General features: G+C 29.1%; 1 protein-coding gene across 3 annotated transcripts in view; it reads right to left on the bottom strand.

The window, feature by feature from the left end:
- The window catches only part of LOC129965626 (class A basic helix-loop-helix protein 15-like), a 528564-nt gene that overhangs the window by 431516 nt on the left and 70175 nt on the right, over positions 1-26873 (bottom strand). For all 3 annotated transcript variants that reach the window (XR_008784227.1, XM_056079688.1, XM_056079693.1), the window contains exon 2: positions 18177-18207. The gene's annotated coding sequence lies outside the window, so the exon portion shown is untranslated. The remainder of the gene's footprint in view (positions 1-18176; positions 18208-26873) is intronic.

Below are 26873 nucleotides of genomic sequence, written 5' to 3'. Positions count from 1 at the left end.
ATGTTTTAGATCACTGAATGTATATTAAAATGACCCATAATTTCTATAATTCCCTAGGTACGTAATCGATACATGATATATGTTGTTTAAGTGTGATTTATGTCTTTATAAATAACGTTCTATTCTATCACCTTCTTACATCTCACAAGAATGTACAGGGTGGTTATTATTAAAGTGACCCTATTCAGACACCTCTAGAGCCCGTTCTGCATTTCGGATTTTGATAAAGCTTGGTAAATTTATATAGACCACGGGAAAAAGATTTCTGCATTAAAAAATAGTTCCAATTTTGACCACCAAAAGGAATTGTAGTGCCTAATGAAGGATACAAAAATCTGTCAGAATCATTAAAATTTATTACGTTACAGAATGTGCTCAACGTGTGCTCCCTTGACATTAACTGCATGTTAGAACCTGTCGGAGAAGTTCACTGTACCGTGCACTCAAGACAGAGCATGTTTTAAGAGCTCGAGGAGTGAGAGTTTCAAAGGAAAAGGAAATCAGCAACAAATACGCACCATGCTGTCACGTAATTAGAATGCAGTGGTTGCTGGTGAAAGACATTAGGGGGGAAGCACCTCATATGGGGCAATTTTGATTATTCATAGCTCCATTATCCATAGCTAAAGAAAAGTGCGCTTCATCTGATCATAAAATTTGCCAAGGCCACACGCCATAAGCTTCCATTCTTGGCAAAAATATGTAAGCAAATTCATTGCTCGTTAGAGATCTTTAGGTTGCAACATTTGTGCCACAAAGATCTTATACGAATACCATTTTATAACAGATCGCAGAATTTTTCGTACTGTCGATCAGGGAATCACTAACTTACGTGACATCGATCGAGCACTGACTGAAGAATAGCTGGATCTGGAGATTCTTTCAACCACAGCAATAGCGACTTCTTCCAGAATTTCATTCGCTACAGATTTCCGCCCACTTCCCGGCAGCGCACTCAAATCTCCAGTCTCTTCATATTTCATAATTGTCTTCTTCAAACCATTCTTTGACATGGATTCTTTTAGCGATTCTTTTAAACGACGATATTCACGCAGAGCAGCTAAGCTATTGCTGCCGGTTTCATAAAACGATTTTACCTGAAAAGCTCGATTCTTCTGCAAGAGCTTGATTAACATTGACAAAAGTAAGAAGAATGATTTTCCGGCTCTGACTGAAAGTCTTTTTATAGGTTTTATAGTTATAGGTCTTTTTCTAAATTTTATAATTATAGGTCTTCTTCTAGGCAAGCCTCTTTACAGGTTATTCAATATAGATTTGACTAATTTGCATACGGAATTTTTAAAAAATGCCATTTGGTGATCAAAATTTGAAATTTTTTTGATTGCAGAAATCTTTTTTCCATGGTCTATATAACGTATATACCACGTTTCGTCAAAATTCGATTGGCAGAACTGGTTCTAGAGGGATCCAAATAAAGTAAATTTAATTATAATCACCCTGTATTTATGCTTTTTTCATTTAACCCGTTTTAAGGCTATGGAAGGTAAACTGACCATTTAGTTGATCAATTTTATGTGTCCTTTATAATTTATTTAGAATTGCTTCTTTTTTAATCTTTTTTATTTGGTAATCACAAAAGTTATGATTATTTCATAATTTGAATTTAATTAACAAATTAGACACTAATTTATTATTATTGTTTTAGGATGATGCGTCAACATCTAATGTTGAAACAACAGTAACATAAGTTCTAGTCAAATATTTCAATGAAACAGAAGCCTGCATGTTACAATTTCATCTTAACACTACAGAAGCAAGTTGATTTTTAATCCGTTTAATTGATCTAATAAGCAAATAAATCGAATTTATTTTGTTTAATTAGTTCAATAATTTAGTTTCAATTGTTCTCAATATTGTAATGATGCACTTGAAATAAATACATCATTATAAGAAAAAAATTAAATTTGTAATCTACGGCTATTTCTCATTGATTTATAAATAATTACATTCCTCCACTTTAATAGTTTTATCGTTCTCTACTATAAATGATATATTGATTATTCCATTAAAATAGTTAATTGATCCTAATTAAAGATCTATTCTAAACTGCGCTTCAAAAATTTCCTTTCAATTTTACTTGGAATCGAAGCAAAAACAGTTATTTATCTTTAAATACGATTATAAGTTTTTAATGAAAATTAATATTTCTTTTTATTTAGAACCAACTTTTTAAATGGCGTCATTCTCAATTTACACAGAATCCATATGCTTCTGACTAACCCACGCCTTTCTGTTATACAATAAAACAGTTAATTAAAAAAATCATATATTCAATGCATGCGCTGTAAAATAAAATGCACATGCAATTACTTTTCGCCCACATGAAATAGCAATGTGATTATTTTGATTTTTGCTACAAAAACCAGTAATGACTGTAGCTAATTACATGGAAAGTATTAACTTACAGATCAAGCAATGTATGAATATCACTAATCAACGATAGTTTAGTATTTTGACAGAAAATTTAACCTAAAAACGAGATGCGATTAAGAGTAAGATTTAATTAATGTAATTGAAAATTGCCCCCACTGAAACAAGAATACGATTCATTTGTATGTTAAAAGATATTTTATCAAATAGAGCAAAACAAATTAATTTCTCCTTTTTAATATAATATAAAGCAAATAAGTAGAAATCACTTTTGATGTACTTCCAATGTTTATTTTAATCTTCAGTTTTTGTTTTGTTTTTTCCCTTGCTAGTATTTTTTTTTATCATTAGTCCCTTGTATATTGAAAATAATCGCTGGAGTGTATAATACATCTGAAATATCTATATAAAAGAATTAATGATAACTAATAGCAGTTTTAAATTCAATAAAGATAAGTATATCCTCATCTTTTACTTTTTCATAGACGAATTACAGGGAAAATACTGATATCATCAAAATCGCTAAAACTGAAAGCGAGAATTCGACGTGATTTGCATTTCAGGATTCCCTGAATTTGAAAAAGGAATTTTTGCCATCTGTATATCTTTAAAAACGATAAACAAACGCATTGAGATACGCGGATGAAATTTGATATATGGACTTTATACCTAATTTGTTAATTTTTATCGAATTCTGAAAGACAAGAATTTTTTTTCAGATGAAGTCTATTCGAATGAAGTCTCTGGCTTTTCGAATTAACTCAATAATTACGATATGTAAAAAGCTTGCTAGATAAAATTGGTAAATCGATTTTACATCTAAAACGCACTTTTTTTTATTGAATTTTTAGCCGTATCTTTCAAAAGATTGACCGTCCACTTGTCAGTACTTTTGAATGCATGTAAGGTCTATAACTCATAAGCACAGAGACCTTAATCAACAAAAATTAGCATGTGATCTTATGATTGTAATTGAAGTCATTAAATTTTATTTTTAATCGGTTGGGGAACATCATTCAAATTATATATTCGGTTTTTCAATTAACCGCATTTCAGCGATTAATCGCCAAAGATGACGAGCTAATCTAAATTGAATCATAATTATTGTTTGACAATAGCATTCATTTAATAATAAAAACCCAAGTAGATAAAACTAGAAAATACGAGAAAGTTTTAGGAAGACTACTTCCACTAGTATGTCGATACTTTAAGGCGTTGAACGTCATCGCGTTGATTATCAGTGAGATTTATAAAACTATGTAGAGAACGAAATACATCAAAAAAAATACATCGAAATGCATGATTATAAAAAGAAAATGGAGTAAAATCTTTTTTTTTTACATTAATAATACGGAAAATATCATTTAATTGTTAATTAGTTATATTTATACTGAAAATTTTTCGATAACTTTCCTGACTGCAAATTACCCCCTTACCAAATTTGGTAATTTTACATCCAGTCGTCTGGCCTGTAGAGCGTTAGCATATATACGCTCATATATAGGGAAATATACCCACACTCATTTTCCTTTTAGCGTTAATAGGAAAGAAAATTACTGCTTTTCATATAACAGAAACAAGTAAAGAAAAATGAATTTTTATCCATATTTTCCATTAGCTTCAGACAAATCATTAATTGTAAAAAGGATGTAAATTAATTCATTGAAATTTTTCTATGAAATCACACTATTTTTTTTATAAAACTGATTTGCTAAATTTTACATTACGTTGAATATTCTTCTATTTTAACTTCAAAAAAATCTTCAGAAACATTTTTATAAAACCAAAACTGAAATCCGATTTACAATATGTATTGTATTCACAACGTGAAGTGAAAAACCTATAATTATTTCTAACAAAATTGTAACATAAATCTTTTTATTCTCACATTACTTTCGAAATTTTAAATTGAAAAAAAACTAATGAATTTAGTAAAATGATTTACATTTCAAAAAGAAAAAAATAAAGTTTCATATCTCTCATTTCAAGAACAGCGAAATCTTAATGGTGAATTTCGCCAAAATAGACCCTTGTGCAGCACATTAACAACTGGAAGACAGCGTTGATTAAATTTACCTTCATTGGCACAGGTAAAGAAAATACCAAAAAAAAAAGGATGAAATCGGAAAAAGAGGTTTCAAAATTAATTATTTTTGTCACTAGACTTGATAATGGAGGTGGATTTTTCTATCTCTATTTTAAATTCGTTTTAACCAGCTCCGAAAAAGACAGCTGAAATAGAAAAAGAAAGTTAATTTGAACATTTCATTTCATTCTTAAATTCTTTTTTTATCTCAAAATTTTTTTCTACTCTTACTTATTCTTTAAACGCTATAATACTTAATTCCATTGTCTTAGAACTTCAGAAACTTCATTAGTATCATTGAATCTAATTGAATTGACGATTTTGTCCCCTTCTGAATTGAAGTGAAAGGAGGCGAGCACATGATATACTGATTGCTTTCGGGAACAATTTAATCATCTTAGAATATACCATCTGCAAACAGACGGGTTTAAATAAGTGTTTTGCGTAAAGCGTAACGTATCATCTTATTTCTTTTTAAAGTGTACTTTTTATTGGATTAGAAGACATATAATAAAGATTTCATTTTAAATAATTTTTCGCACTTAAATAAATTGTATATTTAATAGATATTATAAATAATTTTTTTGTTTAATAGAATCATATTATTTTATTTTTGAAATGCTTCACTTTCCATTGAATAATGTCCTTCTAGGATAAGATCAGCAGGTTTTCACTTTTCCGAAATGTATAAAAGGGATGTAGTGTTTCTGGTAAACACATTTTAAGGAGACATAGGCCTCTATTAGATAATTTTGGGAATTAACAAACCTTTCAGTTAGAGTTATGAAATTTTTTATGCATTTGTATTAAAATCTAAATACGTCAAATTTCTTAAAATGCTTTTTAAAACGAAATATAATATTTTTAAAAAATTTAAGAGATATATCATTTTTAAAATTTTAAAATATTCCAGACGATTTAATTTTTAATTTTTTCTATTATTTTTTCTGATTACGCAATGTAAATTTATTTGGAACAAATCTACGCACGACTTTATAATTCCAATTAAATGCTAATTTTTTAGAAATATTTTTATGCGCACTTTTATACGCACTTTTCATAGGAGTTTTATGTTTTTCCTCAACTAAAGTTGATTTTAAAGAAAATTCGGAAATATAAAAATCATACCCCATTTTCTTTTAATGTTTGACCGAAATCTTTATTACCAATTTAATTTAATTTCTTCAAAAATTAAGACACTTGGAACATTTCAAAGATATTGAAATCTAACAATTATATCATTTTGAGGAAAGTCATTAAGATTTACTTTTTTTCTTCTTAACCCCGTAAATATTTATTTTGTTGAACAATACATTTTATAACACTATTTCAGTTGAAAATAAACATATATTTTCAAGATGAAACAATAAAAATAAAATTGCACGTTCTCGTCCATTTTTACTTATTTTAAAGTCCGCTTTCCCCTTAAAGAAAAATCATACTACCTATGAGAGGAAATATGGACTAATAATGATTATTTTATGATAGATCTTTACTGATGGATAACGTATTCTTGGAAGCTGTATATTTAGAAACATCCAACTATTCCGAGCTAATTTAGTGCAATTTTGTTTGGATTACCATTCAATCATGATAATAGGAAATTCAGAAAAAATTAACTGGCTCTATTATTTATATACATTTCTCTAAAGAGAGAAGACCTAAACCCACCGAAAATGGTTTTGGCAATTAATTAAAATAAAAATATTTAACAATTTGAAAAAAGCATTACTATAAACATACTAATTCAGATTATATTAGATATATGAAGATTATATTACTTTCTATATAATAATAAAATATCCCAAAACATTTAAATACTTGTATTGTTCATAAAAATGATTGAGATTCAGTGGAAAGTTCTCCTCTCTGTTTTCTTGTATATTTAACAGGCTCGTTTTTACGTTTATCTTTGTAGTAAAGAGAAGAAAATCTATTTTATGTTTTCGATGTCTTTCCTTTTGCGATTAGTAATAGATTTTAGAACCTTACAATAGTTTTGATTATAAAATCATATGGCCAATATTATTAAGTTACCATATTTACAAGCTCATAGATAGATAGACTTATCTTTGACGAATTCCATTTTAAATTTGATACATGTCTATGATTTTGGTGAAAGAGCTTGAAAATAAATCTCATTCATCAAATTCTTTCTGTTTTTAAATTACGTAGTTTATAGAAAAACAATTATTATTCCAAATATTTTCTTTTTTCATGCTAAAGATGCCTAACATGTGTAGGTATATCCAAATGCCATTGTTGAATTTTTTGATAACAACCATGTATGGGGGAAATAGTAGTACAGGATGAATTAAAAAAATATTACGGTTCATCTCAAAATAAATTGCCTCTTTATTGATAATAATATCAATTGATCCTTATTAAGAAAGAAAGGCAAGTATATAACTTATTGGATTTTCATTATCCGAATAATTAACATCATTCTGCCACATTTTCTGTATGCGATATTTTGGAATTTTTTGAAGAAAAATAAAATATCAGAAAATCAGAAAACCAAACATTTTGATGCTGAAAAATAAATGCTAATCATTGAAGATTGATTGATTGATTTTTATCAGAAGGATTAAAGGTTGGAAAGAAAACATTATTGCGGCTGTATGTACAAGAGAAGCTGCAATAATTTCATGGAAGTATCTGGGAAAAATGAAATGTAATTTAACAAACTTTCCTTTCAGCATATTAAAACTCATTATAACATATTGAATTAAAGCTCCACATTGCTTTTGGGTCTTTATAAATATAAATAACATTATCTTTCATTGCAACCTAGGCATTTGCAATTTAAGGAATTTTTTTAACCATCAATTTTCAGCTGTGAAATTTTCGAATCTTATAAAAAGTATTTTATTTACAAGTGTAAGAAATTAATAGGTCCCACTTTCGTATAGAAGGCAGCAAAATGCATCAAAGTACATACAATGAAAAATTTTTAGCTGTTTTTTACTAAAAGTTTGAAAACAAATGTAAGGATTAAGGCTGAATTTTCTAACAAATTTTTCTGTTCAATCATTGCAAAGTTTCTAAAGATAAGGATAAAAATGAACAAACCATCAAAACGTAAATTTACAAATAATCATCTTGATAATGCTTATTGCAATAGCAAACGTAACTATTAATAAAGTGAATCAACAATTTCTAATACTTATATTTTTTTTCGTAAAAAGCGTTTAACGGTAAGCGTGATATAATATCAGGTGTATTACGCAGGTAATCAAATCCTTGTGATTTTCTAACAAATTTTTCTAAACTTCTTACAAAATTGTAAAAAAAATAACATTCCTCACAAAACATGCTTTTTTTACTGTGCATGTTTTTTCTCAGAAAAAATAACATTGTTAACTGAATTTGTCTCTTTTTTTTTTTTTTCAGGTAACTTCAATTTTTTTTTTCCCTACTCATGCACTCGGCAGGTGGGTTCTTATAACTTGACACTTTCACAAACGATCTATTAAATTGTTCTTATTCCATCTTCGTGAATACGAAGGATCCTTTTATTTTTTACAGACACTCCTGTACCGAGAACACAGCTCTCATGCTGTTCTAAATCCTCCCCCATTCCGCTAAAACATTAATCACTTTTTTCGAGAAACGCATTGAAAAGCCGACCTTACAACGTCTCTTCATCGATTACAAAGAAAATCGTTATATCTTTCTTTTAAAAAAAAGAATCGATATCGGCATTTCTAAATTACACTCGTGGTCGCTCAGGGAAAGATTCATTTTAGGAGGGCTTTCATCATCCCTCTCCTACACCCAGGGAAACCTATTTCTTACCACCCACGCAAAAGGGGATTTCGGGGATTTGTAAGATTAATCCACTCGCCATGTCCTGCGGTGGCGTCTGATTTCATAGTATTCCCTCCTCCCCCTTCTTTTTATCCGTCCTGCCTTTATATTTTTTTCTTTTAATTCTAGTATCTACAAGATCAGGAAACTGGTTGGTTGGGTAAATACCATAGCAAATTTAAGAAACTTAGAGTCCTAACGAAACAACAAAGACGTTAAACAACTCTAGAGTATGTTGAAAACAACTGTTTTAATACAAATTTGTAAATGAAGAAACGAATTTTCAATAAGGAGAATGATTCCTTAAAATAGTTGGATAAATGTATACATAATAAAGCTCTACAAGTTGAGGAAACTGATTCGTTGGGTAAATACCATAGCAAATTTAGGAAACTTAGGGCTTAACAAAGGAAACTTAGGCTTTTAACAAAGACGTTAAAAAACTGTGGAGTATGTTGAAAACAACTTTTTGTATACAAATTTGTAAATCAAAAAAATAATTTTCACTACGGAGTATAATTCCTTAAAATATTGGATAAATGTATAAACTATAATAAATCAAATATATTAGATACATTCGGAATTAATAAAATATCTAATACGCTACAATAAAAACTCCACTATATGGAAAATAACTCGTTTTATAGAAATATGTGAATTAATAAGCAGGTACGGGTTTCCAATACAGAGTTAGATCACATTAAATCGTCAAAAATTGTATTTAAAAGATTTGTTTCAATAAATTGTGACGCGTCAGATTTTTCAAATATAATTTCCCTCAAAACTTTACAAAAAGTTTTTATACATAGAAGGAATCAAAGTATAAAGTTTCAACGTTTGGGTGTCCCTTCGATTGGAGACACATTTCAGCGATGAAGCGCTACTTCTGGTTTCCATAATGTTTTGTTTTCACTGACGTTACCGTTGGGTTACCGCCGATCTTGGTGTCAAAACAAGTCGCCAAAAAATCAAGGGGCACACAATTGTAAACTTTTTTAATGGTGAATTGATACCTTCCAATGTTTTGCAAACAAATTTTAGAAACAAATATGCGCGTATAAATTATTGCTAAGCAATATATATATTTGGAAATTAGATTATGAACCGATAATTCTAAATAAAGCTCATCTTTCAGATGTAATTTCATTCTAAAATTAATAACGATTAGATTTCAGTAATTTAGTTGATAAATCGATAATCCTCGATGATTCAGATCCTTCATATAATATTTTATTTAAAAAATTATAAATTATGCCAACATAAGAACAGATATAACAACATATTACCCTCCCCCCCCCTCTCGTCTGGATGTCGATGTTTTGCCACTTAATAGAATCACCGATGCACTTATGATGCATAGTAAAGTTATATGATACGAATAATGCATAGTATTTCTGTATTCCATTTCTCCGTATAACTTCTTAAGATTTAAGCTCTCCTCGCATTATAGAATAGATTTCTATTCAGCTTTTTAAATCGATATTGTCATCGATAGTTTCCCTTTAGACTTTTAAATTATGATTATTCTTTATTTATATTGATCACTTTATAAGGCCTAAATATTATCTGCAAAGAAATCCATGCATAAAAAATGGCAGAAATTATGCAATACTCATAATTTACTTTCTCTCGTGAAATAATTAATAATTATAACTGAAATTAAATAATTTTTAACACGTCGGATTTCTGCCTGCAAATAAAGTCTTGAGACGTCGTTTCAAGTGTAAAAAAATGGTTCAAAATTATCTACAGGAGAGATTATTTAACTTAACAATTTTAAAGAATTTGGCACTATTTCGTGCTGGAGAATAAGATATTCACAAAGAAATTTCTTCAGAATTCTAATAAGATTTTTAACTGAATCTCAATCGATATTTCAATGTGTTTCCTGATAGTGTTAAAACATAACATTGCACAAAACCGATTTTTAGACTACTTTAAAATTTCAAATATTAACTTTAAAGTGGAATTAATTATGTTCTCGTATAATTATTTTTAAATATTTACAATATATTTTATAACAATACTTATCGTTGCGTTGAAAATTAGATTTATATTCACACAGGATGTGATACGAAATTAAATATTTTTATATTTGCATCTCTGCTTCAATAATATAAGTACATTTTACAAATAAAATAAGGATAAATAAATTGAACCTAACCTAAAAGATTATAATGATCAGATATTTAGAATCAGATCTTTGATTTTTTTATTTTTTCATTTTTCTGGAAACATGAAAAGGATATATTTAATAGGATTGACGACTCCTCTGATTTTAATGGATTTTACAAGTATCCATTCATTTAGCGATTTATTTCTGAAAATTACTTCTTAATATCAATTCTTTTGTTATCAATGTTCATTAAAATAATTGTTGTTATTTAAGTAATTGCTGTAAGGCCCATTAAAGAATTACAAAACAAAAGAACATTTTGTGATGTTTTCATTAATTTATCACAAAAGTAATCGCAAAACGAATATTTACTCCAGTATCACTATACTGTGTACATAAGTTTGGTTTTCTGGCTCAGAAAGATAGAATTTAAGTTAAAAAAATATTTAAGACGAATAGCATTATCGATTACATTTTCCTGCCTATAAATAACGGTAATTCAATAAGTCCATTAAAGAAAACTTCCCACTGAGATATTGAAATAAATTAACTTCGCTGCCCTTCCATTGGGAAACAAATGAAGGCAATATCAACTAACGAACTTCTGAGCAATCATTGTATCAAATCACGCGGCAATCATCTTTCATCGCCACAATTCGGCAACGCATTTCGATGCATCTAGGGAGCTTATGACGTAAACAAATGCATTTTGTCCAAGGGGCTGTGCGTAAATTGATAAATAGAATCATATTTTTCCACGAAAAGGTAGCATTTTATAAATAAAAATATTTTAAGCTGGATTTGTTGTTTCTTAGTGGAATGCGAATGATTAACATACATTAATCATTCGCAAATACAGGATAACTACTAAATGCTGTAACACTCCAGGAAATATGAATTAATTTTATTCGATTAGTAAAACAATTTATTTCTGTATTTCGCAATTTTCTCTAAGCGCAGACTATTTTTTAATGTCTCGATGATATTTGATTATCTTATTGCTTAAGTATTTTGAAATACAATTTCATCTTTAGGAACTTTTATTGTTACTAATAATTTTATTTTTTATTCTAGTTTGATAAAAATTTACTTGTATTGATATTGAGACAAAGAATCTATTATGCTGAATTTATTGTTTTTGTGCATTTTAAACAAGAGGAAATTAATAATCTTTATTCTTTAGATCATACTTTTTGTCAATTAAAAAATACTAACTAATTAGTTCCTGCCAATGTAAAGATCTTCATATTTTAAAAATAATTCATCGGTGTGATAAAATATCAAATGTGTTAATTTATTTTCATGACTACAATTTAATAATCGCAGTCATAATTATGACTTTACTAAGATATGTTTTGGTGTTAATAATTTTCATAATTGGAATTATTTGATTTTTATAAAATAGAAAATAAATTCAACTAAAATTAAATAGAAATTGAATTGAAAACTGAATAGGAAATTGCTAAGTTTTATTTAAAATTATTTTAGTTTTAATTAAATTAATTAAAATAATTAAATTTAAATTTAAAATTATTTTGGAAATAGAAGCGAAAAGAATAATGGTTAAAAAGCCCTTTCAGTATGTTAAGTTTTTAAGCAATTGCAGCACTTTTAATTTAATCACGCATTTTAATCTATAGAATTATAAATCAATTATTCGATTACGACAACTATAAATAATAATTTAGAATGGCCACCATACTCAGTTCGTACAAAAAATTGAGTAAAATATCACGAAAACATTCGAAAAAATTCTGCAACTTTCTACAGATAAATGGCTTAACTTTCGAATTTTCATAAAATCCATCTGAGTTTTTGGCCGTATCCTATTAGAAAAAGTTTAAGATTTAATAGTCATGTAAGTAATAAAAATGTTACGCAGCAGTAAAATGTTAAAAAAAAATGTAATGAAATTGTTACATTGCTAAATCTGTCCGATAGCAAATGTTTCAGCAGCATCAAATTTTCAAGTGAAAGTTATTTTGTACTGAACTATGTTATAATTGATAAAAATGAAGTATATTTAGCACGATTCGAAGATTTTATGCAAAAATTCTTCGAAATCTTATAAAGCTTTCAGAAACAGAATTCTGTAAAGGTTTTGGTTGTAGTGCCAAATGATGGAAAAAGTTTCTTGAAATTTATCGTTATTAAAAGAAAAACCAGTGTACAATATTGCAAATTCTATTCTCGCTTGCTGATAAATTGTATCACCCAAAACATTTGGGAGTTTTATCAAGATTATGAGTATAAATCTAATTATTGTGAACAATACAGCTGACCTTTAAATCTGATTTATCCAGAAGTTTTTAAAACATAAAATGGTTATTATCTTTCCAAATAATTGTTAATGATTATAACTCTTAGTCAAAAATATAGCGAGAGTAATGAAAAATAGAAAATGAAATCATTCTAACTAAAGCAATAATTTTAGTGTAATATTAGTAAAATATTTGTTAAAATAAATAACTTTTATGCAGAATCTCAAAGTTATTATTTTTGTTTAATTTGTTAGAAATTCCACCTGCAATTAATAGCATTAACTTTATTTGTAACTCGCGTGATATCTAATTTTATTTGTAAAACTCGCATGATATCTAATTTTATTTGTAACTCGCATGATATCTAATGATATTGAAATACGCATTATTTCATGCAGTATCATCATATTTTCTAATAAAATAACATCATTTAGTATAAAAATAATTATCCGCATTTTATATATATTTACACATATTTACGTTTTATTTATCAAAAGAATTACAGAATTAATCAAATTTATTGAAGAGGTATTGAAAATATCATGTTTGAAGCAGATATATAGAATCTCTTTTCATACTTTAATGCTCTGATATAAATTACCTAGCTTATTAGTAATTACAAATCAAATCTCTGTCTGATTCACTTTGATAGTTCAAATGATATAGCTTACTTCATTTTGTTATAAATTTGTTTTCCAAGAAATACCTTAGGAAAGATTTCTTTCCTTTCTAAAATTTTTAAATATCGTTTTATTATTTTTTTGGAGAATAAATAGTTTATTCGGGTATTATTAGATTTATTCTATAGATAAGGATCAAGATCATTCAAATATTGTTATATAGAACACTACTGGAACATTATCTCATAATAGCACGTAGCGTAGAACTACTTTTCAAAGTCAATCGAAATCTTTAAAATTAGTTTCAGGTGGATAATGTTACAGGCTGTCAATCCTGTAAATAAAATATCCTATAACAACCATAATCTCTACAGGGTAGACTGTAAATCTAGTCCTTCTAAATTAAGCAAGTCGTTAATTCTTGGACATTGTAATTAATAAAATTAAAATTCGAACTCGAGACTTTGATGAATCTTAACGTTTTCAATTTTGATAAACACGTTTTTAAGTATATACCTGTGAAAACGATAGTTAAAACAAAGATTTGAACTAGACGATTGAAATTGAAATGAAGTCTTTACATAGAATTTTCAGCTTTGTATGAAATTCTGAACTAAATCCATTCAAAGAATGATTATCTGCCAAATTGCAAGTAAATGCAAAACAGAGAGCTTGCTCGATAATTAAAATGCGGTACTCAGATTCTGAAGAACAGATCTGTTCACATTTTGAACCAAATCCGTCGATCTGGAAATCTGTATGCATGTAAAAAACGATAATTCAAATATGAAATGACTTAGAAAATAAAAATTCAATGCATGATTTTGCTTATAACATTGAAATTCTGTGATAAATATTGGTTTCAAGCGGTTACAAAAAAGGTACCCAAAATTCATACATGGATTCCTCACACAAAATGCTCATATATGTTATTCAGAAAATAAAAGTGTGAATATATGCAAAGTTCAAGTTCTATATTTTTTTACATGAAGGAACGAGAATAACATTTATTTATGAATATGTGAGAAAGCTTTGGGAAACTCTTCACGCTGGTTTTTCCTTAGTAATTATTGTTGGAAATTCATGGTTTGCTAAAGAAAACCGGGAAGCGAAGGAATATTACAATTATAATGATTAATCAAAATGTAAAAGAATATTCAGATGTTGATAATATATCATTGAAAATCAGTTCAGAAATTCTCTTACTAATTACTAAAAAGTTAAATAAGGGTTAAGTATATGTTTATTATGACATATATTGTTGCATTTAACGACGCCAGCCGGCGTTTGTTTGAAATCAGATTACAACAGCGATGTTTGGCAAGCATTTCAGATTGTAATCTTGTTAAATATCCATCTCTTTCTTTCTGCTTGTTACTTCAAATCCGGAAATTTAACAAATGAAAACTATCTTTGTAGAGGATTCACAGTATTTTGTCTTATCTCGATGGCATTAGATGATTTTATGAAGTTCTTTATTTTCATCTGTGGAAATCAAATTTTACAAATAATCGAATTCTCTAAATTTTCCATTGAATGAATCTGAAACTTTTATTGACTACTCACTCCACCGTTCTCGACATTTTCAAACTTATAATTATGACTTACTATGACTTATTGATGATTTTTCCCTCTGCAAGGATACTAAAGTTTTATTTAATAGTGCGAAAATGATCCAATTGTCTTACTACACCAATGTCTTTAACTATATATCAATTAACTTTTTTGAAATTAGTAATTTTAAGCAAATATCAAAACATTTATTAAATATCTTAATAATCGGCGCTTATCTATGTTTCTACCTTCATTTTCTAAGTAAAAATCATAAGTTTATTGTTTCTGTGACTTTTCAATGAATTCTAACTCTATAAGAATGAGTCCATTTATTACTTTCTAGCATAAGTAGAGCAGAGAAATTATAGTAATCGTCAAAAATGACGAACTAATCTACGAACTAAAGTTTTGAAAGTTTGCGAATTGAATGCATCTCCACGTTCTAGACACTCCTAAGTTTGAAAAGCACTTTTTTGGAAAATACCCATCTGTCTGTGACAAAGATAACCTAAAAACGCTTTGAGCTAGATTGTCGGAATTCCGTATATGATCTTTGTATCAAAATTTGTGTAAAATCTGTTTAGAGAAAGTTCGTCTACCCGGCTGTTCGAGTATAAGTTAACACAATAACTACAAAACGAAGTGAGCTACATGGATAAAATTCGGTCAATAGATTTAACATTTATATTGCAGAAAAATGTCAAATTCTGTGCCAAATTCAACAAAGACGAGACCATATGTCGGGCTATACTTTCAGAAAAATGGAAAAGCGATAACTCAAAAACGCATTGACGCAAGCGTATGAAATTTTGTATGGGATTTTGTGACTATAAAGTACAGGTTTAAGTCAAATATTTGTCTCAATCTGTTGAAAAAATGGTTTTAAAGAAGAAAATCAATTTTCGTATACTGTTAATGGTCTTCCTGGGATTTATCGCCAAAACGCGCCAAGGATGACACCATGAATTCAGTAAAAATGTTGATTCACGCCAAAAGTTATTATATGCCAGTGCCATGCAAAGCGTTCCCTGTTATGAGTTTCCATGACCAAATTTATTGCAGAGAATGAGAGAAAGTTTTGGGAAGACCAATACACCTGGGTTTTTTATGGTACACGAATAGTCTAATCACCTGGAGGCACAGCAATTATTATAAAATCGTCGATATTTATTAAATATTAATGATTTTCAAAAATACCGATAATTAAATAAAGTAACCACATATCAGTACTCTAAAATAATTTTTTAAGTAAGAAACATTTAAATCTTTTTTTACTATGATTTTTTATCTATAAGAATCAGCCTAGTTTTGCTTAGTAGGGCATCCCAAACTCCCGCCCCTCAGGATTTCCATTCCCAGTCCTGTTCGCTTGAGAGGTCCCGCATCACTGCACATGATGGATCTTATTTCGGTCAACTTTCATCCGAAATTGATTTGAATCTTTATTTCCCCAAAGATTCCCCCTGGAAATTCGACTAGATTTCAAATCGGCCCTGTGCATACGCTGGAGTGGTACATGCCACCATATTAGCATCGTGTGCGAGCGCTGGGGAATTCTTGGTTACAGTTAGGCCACAGAGAAACGAAGAAATAAGAGTATTATTTCGGATATTCACCCCAGTGGAAACAAACGATTCGGTGTGTTGACAGAGAGTGGAATCTCCTATAATTTTCTTTGCTTTTGTTTAAAGATATTTTTGTGTGCAAATCTATAAGTAATTTCTTAAGTTTTTATAAAATAAAATATTTATAACAATTTTAAGAAATTTTATTGAAGTATTTAGTTTAATGAGTGAGAATGAAAAAGTAATGAATGAAAGAATGAGTGAGAATGAAAAAGTAATGAATAAAAGAATGAGTGAGAATGAAAAAGTAATGAATGAAAGAATGAGTGAGTGAGAATGAAAAAGTAATGACTGAAAAAATGAGTGAGTGAGAATGAAAAAGTAATGAATGAAAGAATGAGTGAGTGAGAATGAAAAAGTAATGAATGAAAAATTTTGTTACAAATTTGCGACTAATGGGTGATATGCTTTTTAAAGTAAATCAACCAATCTTTATTCAATATAATTATTATAAGTATATATTATCATAGCATAGTATAACATCGATTAACAGTACCGTATTCACCACGTATAATCAAAAATTCGTTTTATAGAGAAAAAAAATGTAATAATTATTTTACTTTTTGGAAAAAGTGTTCTAAATATTTTATTTATTTTTTTAAATAAAAAAATTTGTCCATAAGTACTATTAAGTGATTAACATGTTGACAAACTTTTTATTCGTTACCAACCCATATTGGACCACTCACAAAAGAAAGGGAAAAGGAAAGGAAAAATGTAAATTTTAAAAAGCATGATCATTGCAAGGTACGTATATATTTAAAACAAAAACTTTTTTTAAAAAGTCAATATTTTTATAAATACAAAGTCTTCTTTAAATATAGCAAGTTCAATACACAGCCAAAAGTTGTAAAATATGGTTTACTTTTCAAAAAAGTTTTTTTATGAATGGAAATCCAAAAAATAGTACTTACATAGTGAAACACGGCGCATTTTACAAATTGTAAAAGGGTTTTTTTTGTATGATTACAATTGATATCTTATCTTTGATGATTATCTGGATTTTTCACTACATAATACACGTTCACAATTTAAAAGACGAAGTTCTTTGCTATTCTGCAGCATACCTCATTGTCTAATGCTATTTCCCGAAATTGTTTCACCAAGGTTACTTATTTTCACTGAGCGAAATTTAATAAATCCTGTGCGTAGCAGAGGAAAAATGTTTTTGAAATTTTAATGGCTGCGGTGAGAACAGTTTCAAAGCAATTTACAAAAAGTGCCCAGGAGAACTTTTTTTTTTTTTTTGAATAAAAGTAAAATAATTTTCCATATGAATGTCGGATAGGTCTACTTATTTATATATTTTTTAAAGAAATAACACAAAATGGTACAACAACATCCTTTCTGCCTTCTTTCTCTCGAGGCTTTACTTAGTGGCGCATTTTTGTAATTACAAAATAATCAGTAATGAAACGACGAGATTATCATGCCAGCGAATCGCAGCTTTTTTTATTAGCTTTGTCAACTTAGCATCAGATGTTCCTCTCTTAGTTTTAGCTAACGATTTCCAGAAACTTAGCAGGCTTTTTGCCGTTCGTTTATCTGGAACAGTATCTCGAACTTTCAGTAGTATGAAAAATAAAATTATCATGTTTTGATAAAAATAAAATAAAGAAACCTAATACTTCTCATCAACAAGCACAAAAATCAAGAAAAGAATAATTTGATTAATTTAAAAAAATAATGAAATGAAAATGCAAACTTGCTTACCGGTTAGAAGACAGAAATTATCTGGAAGTTCCTAAAATAAAAAGAAAAAAAGTTTAGTAATTTTACTCCCTCTGAAATTATTTAGTAATATTTAGCAATAAACGAAATACGCTTGTGTGTGTTTACTATTTACAAGCTTCTAAATTTATAAAGAAAGTCAGAACAGATAATCTATATATTACATACAAATTCTAATATGTATATATATAATGTAATTCATTACATAACAGATTCTAGACATTCTTTACTTAAAAAAATTAATTGTTGTTGGTATTGTTGTTTTCAAAGGAAAAACTCCCTATTTTCGCAATACAACATTAAATTTATTATAATTATTCATAAACTAGTCATTCTAAATATCTCTCTCTATATATACTGCATAAATTTTGTGATGGCACTCCGTACCATTTCATTTATAAAACATATCTATTAAAATCAGTCAATTATGGACATTTGACCCCAGTTTCACTTGGTGAACTAATTTCTGCAGTTCCCATCTCTCCAAATCTGCTAGATATATCAGAGAGATATAAATTCATAAGCATTAGAGGTTCAAAGCTTCCATTCCACACCATGCCAACACTGACCGGTTTTTAAACCAACAATCGGTTGTGATTGGGAAATGGCCGGATTTAAATAACATTGTGTAATCTTAGATGGCCACCTTTAGAATACAGCTCATGACCATTTTAATAACTGAGGCAATCACAATTTCAGCTTTCTTTGATCAAATGTGACTTCATTGTATAACGATGTTGAAATACAACATGTATATACAGAATACTTTAAAAGGATTTAATATTCATGACGATAATTTTCTTTTCTGTAATTCATGTCGTTACATTTATTTAAATATTATTTTTGCTGTTACAGCTTTCATTGTGGGTAAATAATTTTGTTGTATAAAAACGTAAATAATTATCTTTATACATCAGAATGAATACCTCTATGTGCAGTGTTTTATTTTCAAACATTTTTCATTACAATCGCATATATTTCTATCTAGAGCACTAGGAAAATATTCTATTTATTCAGTTTACTAGGATAAAATTTTAAGCATTTTTCAAACAGTTTTTAATTTTGCAGTTTGAAGCTTACTTGTATAACAATTTTCTCATTAAACCGAAACTTTCACATATTTTTAATGGTAATGGGTTTAATAACCATGTATTTTCTTTTTACAAATGTCCACATCTTTAGATTTAGCCATTATCTCTTCAATTCTAGCATCCATGATTTTGATGAAAAGAGATAAAGGCATATATCTTTGTATATAAGAAATATTACTAATTTTCACTTCGTATATAAGAAATATATGTTACTGCAATTAAAATATTTTTAATTGCAGTAACATATATTTTCTTCAAAACAAAGAAAGTAACATTTTAATTACTTAAAATGAAGTTGGATAACAATTTTTTAACAACTTCGAAAATTATTCTTTAATCAATTGTAACCCATTCTAGCAAATATCTAAATCACATTTTATTTGAAGAAAAATACAAATTAACGAAAAAAAGATTCGAAAAGTTAAATGTTAATCATAGAAGATTATTTTTGAAAGTGCCACGCAAAAGTGAAGGAAATATATTGCAAACATTTTTATGTACTTCAAAAGGAATATTAAATTTCAAAAACAAGTGAAATTACTTTTTTTTTTTACTTTAAAATGAAAGGAGACTGTATAAAAGAGAAACAAATACATCAGATTTCAATTTCGATAAATTTGTACTTTATTCATTTAACTTCTTTTTCGTTTCGATATTTTTTGTGGTAGAACAAATATAGCAAAAAGTTGCGAAGACGCAATTTCAGATCAAAACGCACAAACATTTTAAATTGAAAGTTAGCTGAAAAACAGAGCCATTAACATAAAGGAAAGATTCTGAAAATAACAACACCGATTTTTCTAAAAAGATCCCGTTTTAGAATGAAAAAGAAGAAAAAAATAGAACACCGGCAGTACAATTAAGGTGTATCATCTTCAAACGGCGTCTGCTAGAAGAAGAATAAAGAAAACAGTACATCGAGCCATTTGCCATCTGAAGAATGAAACGCAAATCTCGCTTTTCAGAAAATATTTAAAAAGAAAAAAGAAGAAGAAAAAAGAATTTCCAGTGCAAAACAGAAAAACGTCAATAATCCAAACAAAACAAAAGCGCATTTTACAAAGAAGCTTCTCTTTTGAGTAGAGCGACGATTGTGTATGCTTAATTTCAAAATTTTGTTGTGATTGTCATTCGTGTTATATATTTGCGCCATTTTGACTTTTTTTTTCACTGCCTAGCCTCCGCAGTAATTGCGACTTGTGCAAGTAACTCCAAAACAAACTTTGCATTTGATCTTTTAATGTTCACAAAGTGATTTCATGGCAAAATCTTCAAAAATACGATGCTTTATTCTAATGCATGACGGTTACTTCTTTGTAGGATCTTAAGTGTCTTTTTTGAGTATTGTTTCCATTTTTGGATTCCCATTTATCTTTATGCAGAGTGATGGGAAACGGCGGTATTCTCTTGTTCCACTGCCATTTTTCGACGAAGTGTAATTTTTTCATGAATCTGTTTTCCTCAGCGATAATGCGCTTTTAATGTTTTGTTTCTTTCCTCCTGTTCATAATGTGGCGATTTAAGATTTTTCCTGGAAAGGCTTCTATCGCTTTTTAGTTTCATATAAAAAAAACTTTTAAAACAAGCTTTTACCACATATTTTTATATTCATTTTAATTGAATTTCTCATTGCTAGAACATTTAATCTTTTAAATAAAGCTTAATCCTTTGTTTGTTAATTAATTAAAAAATTAATAAGTAATAAGAGGATAAAAAATCAACTAATATCTGAAAATACAAATGAAATAATTGGTCAAATGGTGTATGGTAATTTCTAAGAATTATAACTCTTCAAATGATGCAAATCTTAAGCAACATGACGTTTCTGTGAATTATTTATTACCAAAAATAAACCGAATGATGGTTGTAGCTGTGTATCCTGATATTTCAGTTGCTTCCAAAGTGCCAAATGATATTTCAACTGCTTCCAACATGCCAAGCTGATATATACTGGATGCTAAAATATCATATGATAGATTGAAATCTCAGAGAGTCTATCTTATGCAATATGACATCACCATGAATTGTATCTTACGCAAGTAATTGCTAAATGACTGTAACTGTTGATATTAGTATGTGCTGATATATCTACGGTATATACTGGTATGCCAGCTAATACATACTAGATGGTGAAAGATGATAAAGTTTAATCAAAGAATTAGAACTGTTTTATACAGGGCGATACCAAATCCATGGTACAAACTTGGAGTAGAGGTAGAAAACCAGGATATGAATAATAATCACATTGGAAACTTAGATCGCAATCCATTTCTTTAATCATAAATACATGATGTTTCAATTCAGTTGAAAGAAGTTGTTTAGCTTCTGACTTCTACACTAATGACGATATTTTAATGATATTTTCAACAGCGATACATTTATTTGAAACAATAATTCACTGTAAAAAAGAATGTATAGGCGCAATTGACGCTTTGACGAGCAAACACAGATCATAAAAAATGAAAGAAAAGATAAATAGAGTTAATGGAAATGAAAGAGAATAGAAGGTTTTGGAAAGGATGATGAATTGAACGGGATGAACGAATTCTTTGGCCACTTAGATCTCCTTATTTACACAGCTTCCATTACTTTTTATATCTTGTGTATCCGAATACATCTGACTCATGTAAGAATCTCTTTGCTCGAATATCCACAGGTTCTTCAGGTGTATGCGAAATAACTTGGCATCTTTTATAGTATTACGCCAGTCGCTCTATTTACGTTGTCAAGCATGTATCACTGTTGGTGGATGTAAACTTTGACAGTTCTTGTAAACACTGCACTTGTCAATGACGCCATCATTAAACAATTTGTCTTTGTTTTTACTCTTAGTAGCATCACTTTCAACATTCTCCATTTACTCCCCATTCTCCAGATTAACATTTATCTTCATTAGTGAAGAAGTTAGAAACAAAACTTTTTGTTTTAGTTGAATTGAGCCACCCCCTCCCCTGTATTCATGACTAAAGAAATAGATTGCCACATGGACTTATGTATATGTGAATATTATTCATACCATTATTCTTTACTTCCCCACCAAGTTTGTACTATGGATTGTATATCACCCTGTATTGTGATTATCTTATGGGATGAAGCGCTCAATATATTATTTATCGCCGCAAGTAACCACTCAATTTATCTGATTGCAGTTTCTGATATTATTGCTACACCATCCCTGTGGCATACAGGTATTGTAAATATAGAACAATCTAGTACAGTATTTCCCAAATTATATAATATTGGAAAATGTGATATTCTATAATACAAAAAAATTAATTTACAGTGTCGTACAGCGTGTTGTACTATTCGGTCAAAGTATAAACAGTACTTTAATTTTGAAATGTAAATAAATGTCACATAAATTCTTCTTTTTCTGTTACAGTCAACTTAAAAACTCATTAAAATACGTTGCATTTGAAATATCAAAGGTTTCTAAATATTTAACGAATTAAAAATAATAAAGAAACATTTAAAGAACAGCGATACCTTCAAATACTGGTGGTTATCAAAATAATGGAAACCTCTTAGATTTACAAAAATATTTTATTAGTATGGTGTAGGACCACCTTTGGCATGTAATAACTACAGCTTGGATTCACCTAGGAATCGATTCATGCAAGTGTTGAATAATGTTTAGAGAACTATTGTACCATTCTTCCTGGAGATATTGTGAAAGTTCTGGAAGAGATGTCGGTAGAGGATATTAATTCCATATTGAACGCTCTAAAATAGGCCATAACGGTTCAATTATATTGAGGTCGGGTGACTGTGCGGGCCAAGGCAGATATTTAACTTCATACTCGTGTTCATCAAACCATGATTGGACAAGTCTCGCTGCATGGATAGGTGCATTATCATCCCGGAAAGTTCCATCTCTTTCAGGAAACAAAGTTTGCATCATAGGATGGACCTGGTCAGCTAAAATGTCTCTATACTTCTCACCTGTGATCATTCCTTTCAGAGTTACGATTGGTCCAGCGGAAAACCACGACATGGCTGCCCATATAATGACAGATCCACCACCATGTTTGGCAGCTGAAAAGAGACAATCACGGTCATATGCTTGTGTAGGTGTCTTCAAAACGTGCACCCTTCCTGTTGTAGAGAAAAGTGTAAAATACGATTGGTCTTTTACTTTCTTATTGATCATATTACTTTCTTCCATTTGTCAATCTACCAAGTTTTGCGAGTGTGGCGCCACTGTAGACGACGTTTACCATTAACATCTGTAACAAGTGACTTGGGAATTGCTGCTATGCATAAATGTTCTGTTAATGAAGATGCCTTCTAACTGTAATTGCTGATATTGGAGAATCCAAATGGGAAGTGAGCTCTGTGGTCATTTTTGCTGCAGCTGTTCGCTTTTTAGACATTACAACCCGCTTCAATACCCATCGGTCTCTTTTCTTTTTTTTTTTTTTTTTTTGCCTCACTATTTTGTTTTGCCGCTATGTGCGTATGCTGTCATGACTTTAGACACCAAACCTCTAGAAACACCTAAAAGTTGGGATTTTTCGGTCACACTTGATCCAGCTAGACTGGCTCCTACAACTTGCTCTCTTTAAGGAGAGGTCCAACGTTTTAAGCTTTTGAAAAAAAATCCAAGAATTACAGAACTTTAATAAAGCTAATACATACTACCAGAGTATAGGCATTTTTTATTTATAAAAAAAACTGGTGGATATTATTATATTTTAATACTTACGAAGCGCAAATATGACTTATATTCACAGATGTTTCCATTATTTTGATAAACAAATGCACTGGTTATGTCTTCAAATGGTTAATGCAAAGTTGATATTATATTGCTGTTTAAAACCAGCATTTGTACTATAGTCTGGAAATGCAATAACGCAAAAGCCATTTTTCCATTGTCCTTTCAAATGAAGCAATAAGCTTCAATATTTTCATCGGGAAACATTGTAATTATTAAATTTACAAAATAATATCCGTATGTTCAATTCATAAAATTTGAAGAATCCAATAATACACATATTTCTCTTAACCCAAATATTTATGTTAAAAAAAAATTAAATGAAAAAAACTATTATAAATATTTGAAATACTTTTAAGTTTTTTTTCTCGTTAGTGTTTATTGATTTTGTTTCAATAAAATGCTATTTTAACATACAACAGTATCCTATTATTTGCTAACGTCAATCCATATAATTATAGGAAAGGTTTTAATTCCGCCTGGTAACGGTAATTTCTGACTTATCTAACCAAGACTTTGATCCGTCAAACCGTCATCAGATTTCCTTAAAACTAAAATTTGCTTTTAAAAGTACGATTTCTAGAACATTTCCAAAAAAAAAATCCTGCTTATATTTATACTTCGTTTGGGGGAAATCTGGAAATACACCAAAATGGTCTATCAGATATTGAACAATGCATTTAAAAAGAGCATGCAGAGTACAGAAGTCATATTCTTCTTATAGTTTCAATTCTTGGGCATGCCATGTTTTAATCCATAGTACCACTAGTGGGAAATTTTATTTTTTTCTTTATTAATTATGAAATAACATATTTCAGGCAAATAATGAATTTAACTCTATTAGATTTAAAATATAATTGCTTCGTGTTCCAGGGATATCTGTCTGAATAAAAAATTTATATATGCAAAACATTTTTCAATAATAAATTTCACAAGTGAATAGAGATAAGTCATATTCCTCTTCAGTTTCAATTTCTTGAGCATGTCATAATACCACTAGTGGGCAATTTCATTTTTTTCCTCTTATTAAATATGAAATAACATATTTCTGACAAAGAATGAATTTAATACAATTATATTTAAAATATAATTGCTTCATGTTCTAGAAAATTCGGTCTTAATAAAAAATTTATATAAGCAAGGTATTTTTAATAATTAATTAAGTGAATATTTAGCCTTCTATAACTAACTAAAGCCACCTAAATTTTTGGATTCAAAAATGCAAATTCTTTAGAAAAAAATCCTTTATCAAATAAATTTATTCCATTTTTCTTATACCGTACATGACAAGGAATAAAAATAACGAAACTCCATTTTAATAAAAATAACTGACACGGAATATTATTTTCCCCCGAAAACACTCGACTCCAGTGGAGTAAATGAGTTTTTACCTTCAAAAAACTCAAGCCACCATCTTTTAGAGTGCATATTTTTTTTTCTAAAATTCATTAGATGCATCATTTCCATAAAAAATATATTAAACAAAAACAGCAAGAAAAACACGAGTTCAACTTTTTAATAGTCTCTAAAAACAATAACACTAAGAGGAGGACACTAATAAAAAAGCCAAAATTAAAGTACTTTTTAGGGCACTTTTTCCTCATTATTACTACCATTATTTAAACCGTTGCCTCCTCCACCCATTCAGGAACCCAAAACCGATTGAATTTCGCCGTTATGAATGCCAATTTTTTTTCGCCTGGCGGCAAATTTTGGCTGGTAAACGCCTGTTTTTCTCGTGATAATGAAGAATAATTAGAGTCGGCAAACGTCCCCTGAAATAAATCTTCCCCAATACAGCCAACGCATCGCAGCAGATTAGTTAGTACACACATACAATTAAACGATGTCTCGTTCTATTTTTAATCCTCGGACCCCTTACGCAGGTCGGACGTCACACAGATAGTGATAAATGCTGCAAAACGTTGGGGGTGTCGCTTGAAATAATGAATAAAAATTAGAACTCCTAGGGCGTAAAGAGGAGGGGTGATGGAACGACAGTGAAGTCGCGACGCATACTAAACTATGGCTGGAGCTCCGGCTGTGAGTTTTTAGGGAGAAATCTGATGCGTCGGTTGATTAATTAGACTTTTAGCAGTGATTGCGAGAGGAAAATTTTCTCCCCTTCGATCCCATTCCTGTTAAATAGTAATAGGATCACCTGTGTGTCCGAAATAAAGGCATTTTCTCAAAGAAAATTGTCAAAAGAAAAATCATCTTCATATACATGTTAAGATGTCCGACTATTACTATTAATATTTACAGTTTTTCAAAAAAGAACTCACATATTTTAAAGTTTATACGATCTTTTTTTATTAATATAATGATAAAATAACGAATAAAATTGAAATTATTCAAATATATATGTAGCTTTTGAAGAAAAAGCATAATTTGATGAAAATTTTAGCATTTATTTACAAAAACTAGGATTAATCTAGAGAAAAAAAGTCACAACAGTTTTCCTTTCTTCTTCGTAGCATTACATGTGTAACTTAACTTGGATTTTAATTGACTATTATCTAAGAATTATATTCTAAAATAAACTTTTTGAATATAGTATATGGTTATCTATGAAATTTGGGGATTTTTTTTCAACAATATTTACATTAAACAATGATAAATCCATTTCTAAAAGATTCAGCATCAAATCCATAGCTCATTACATTCTGCATAACATAACGAAAATTAATTAAAAATTTTATTGAGATATCTTGATTATTTTTTTAAATGGGACGATACTCGTAGAGTAGAATTATGAAAATCTCTTTATTCGGAAAATGAATTTAAAGTTTTTAAATGTTTATAAATAAGCATCATTTACATATCAACAGTTTATTATAACTTCTTAAATGACATAGAGACAAAAGAAAGATA

Source organism: Argiope bruennichi, chromosome 1, assembly GCF_947563725.1.
Source record: "Argiope bruennichi chromosome 1, qqArgBrue1.1, whole genome shotgun sequence".
Classification (NCBI taxonomy): Eukaryota; Metazoa; Arthropoda; class Arachnida; order Araneae; family Araneidae; genus Argiope; species Argiope bruennichi.
This window is presented reverse-complemented; position numbering and strand designations above follow the sequence as displayed.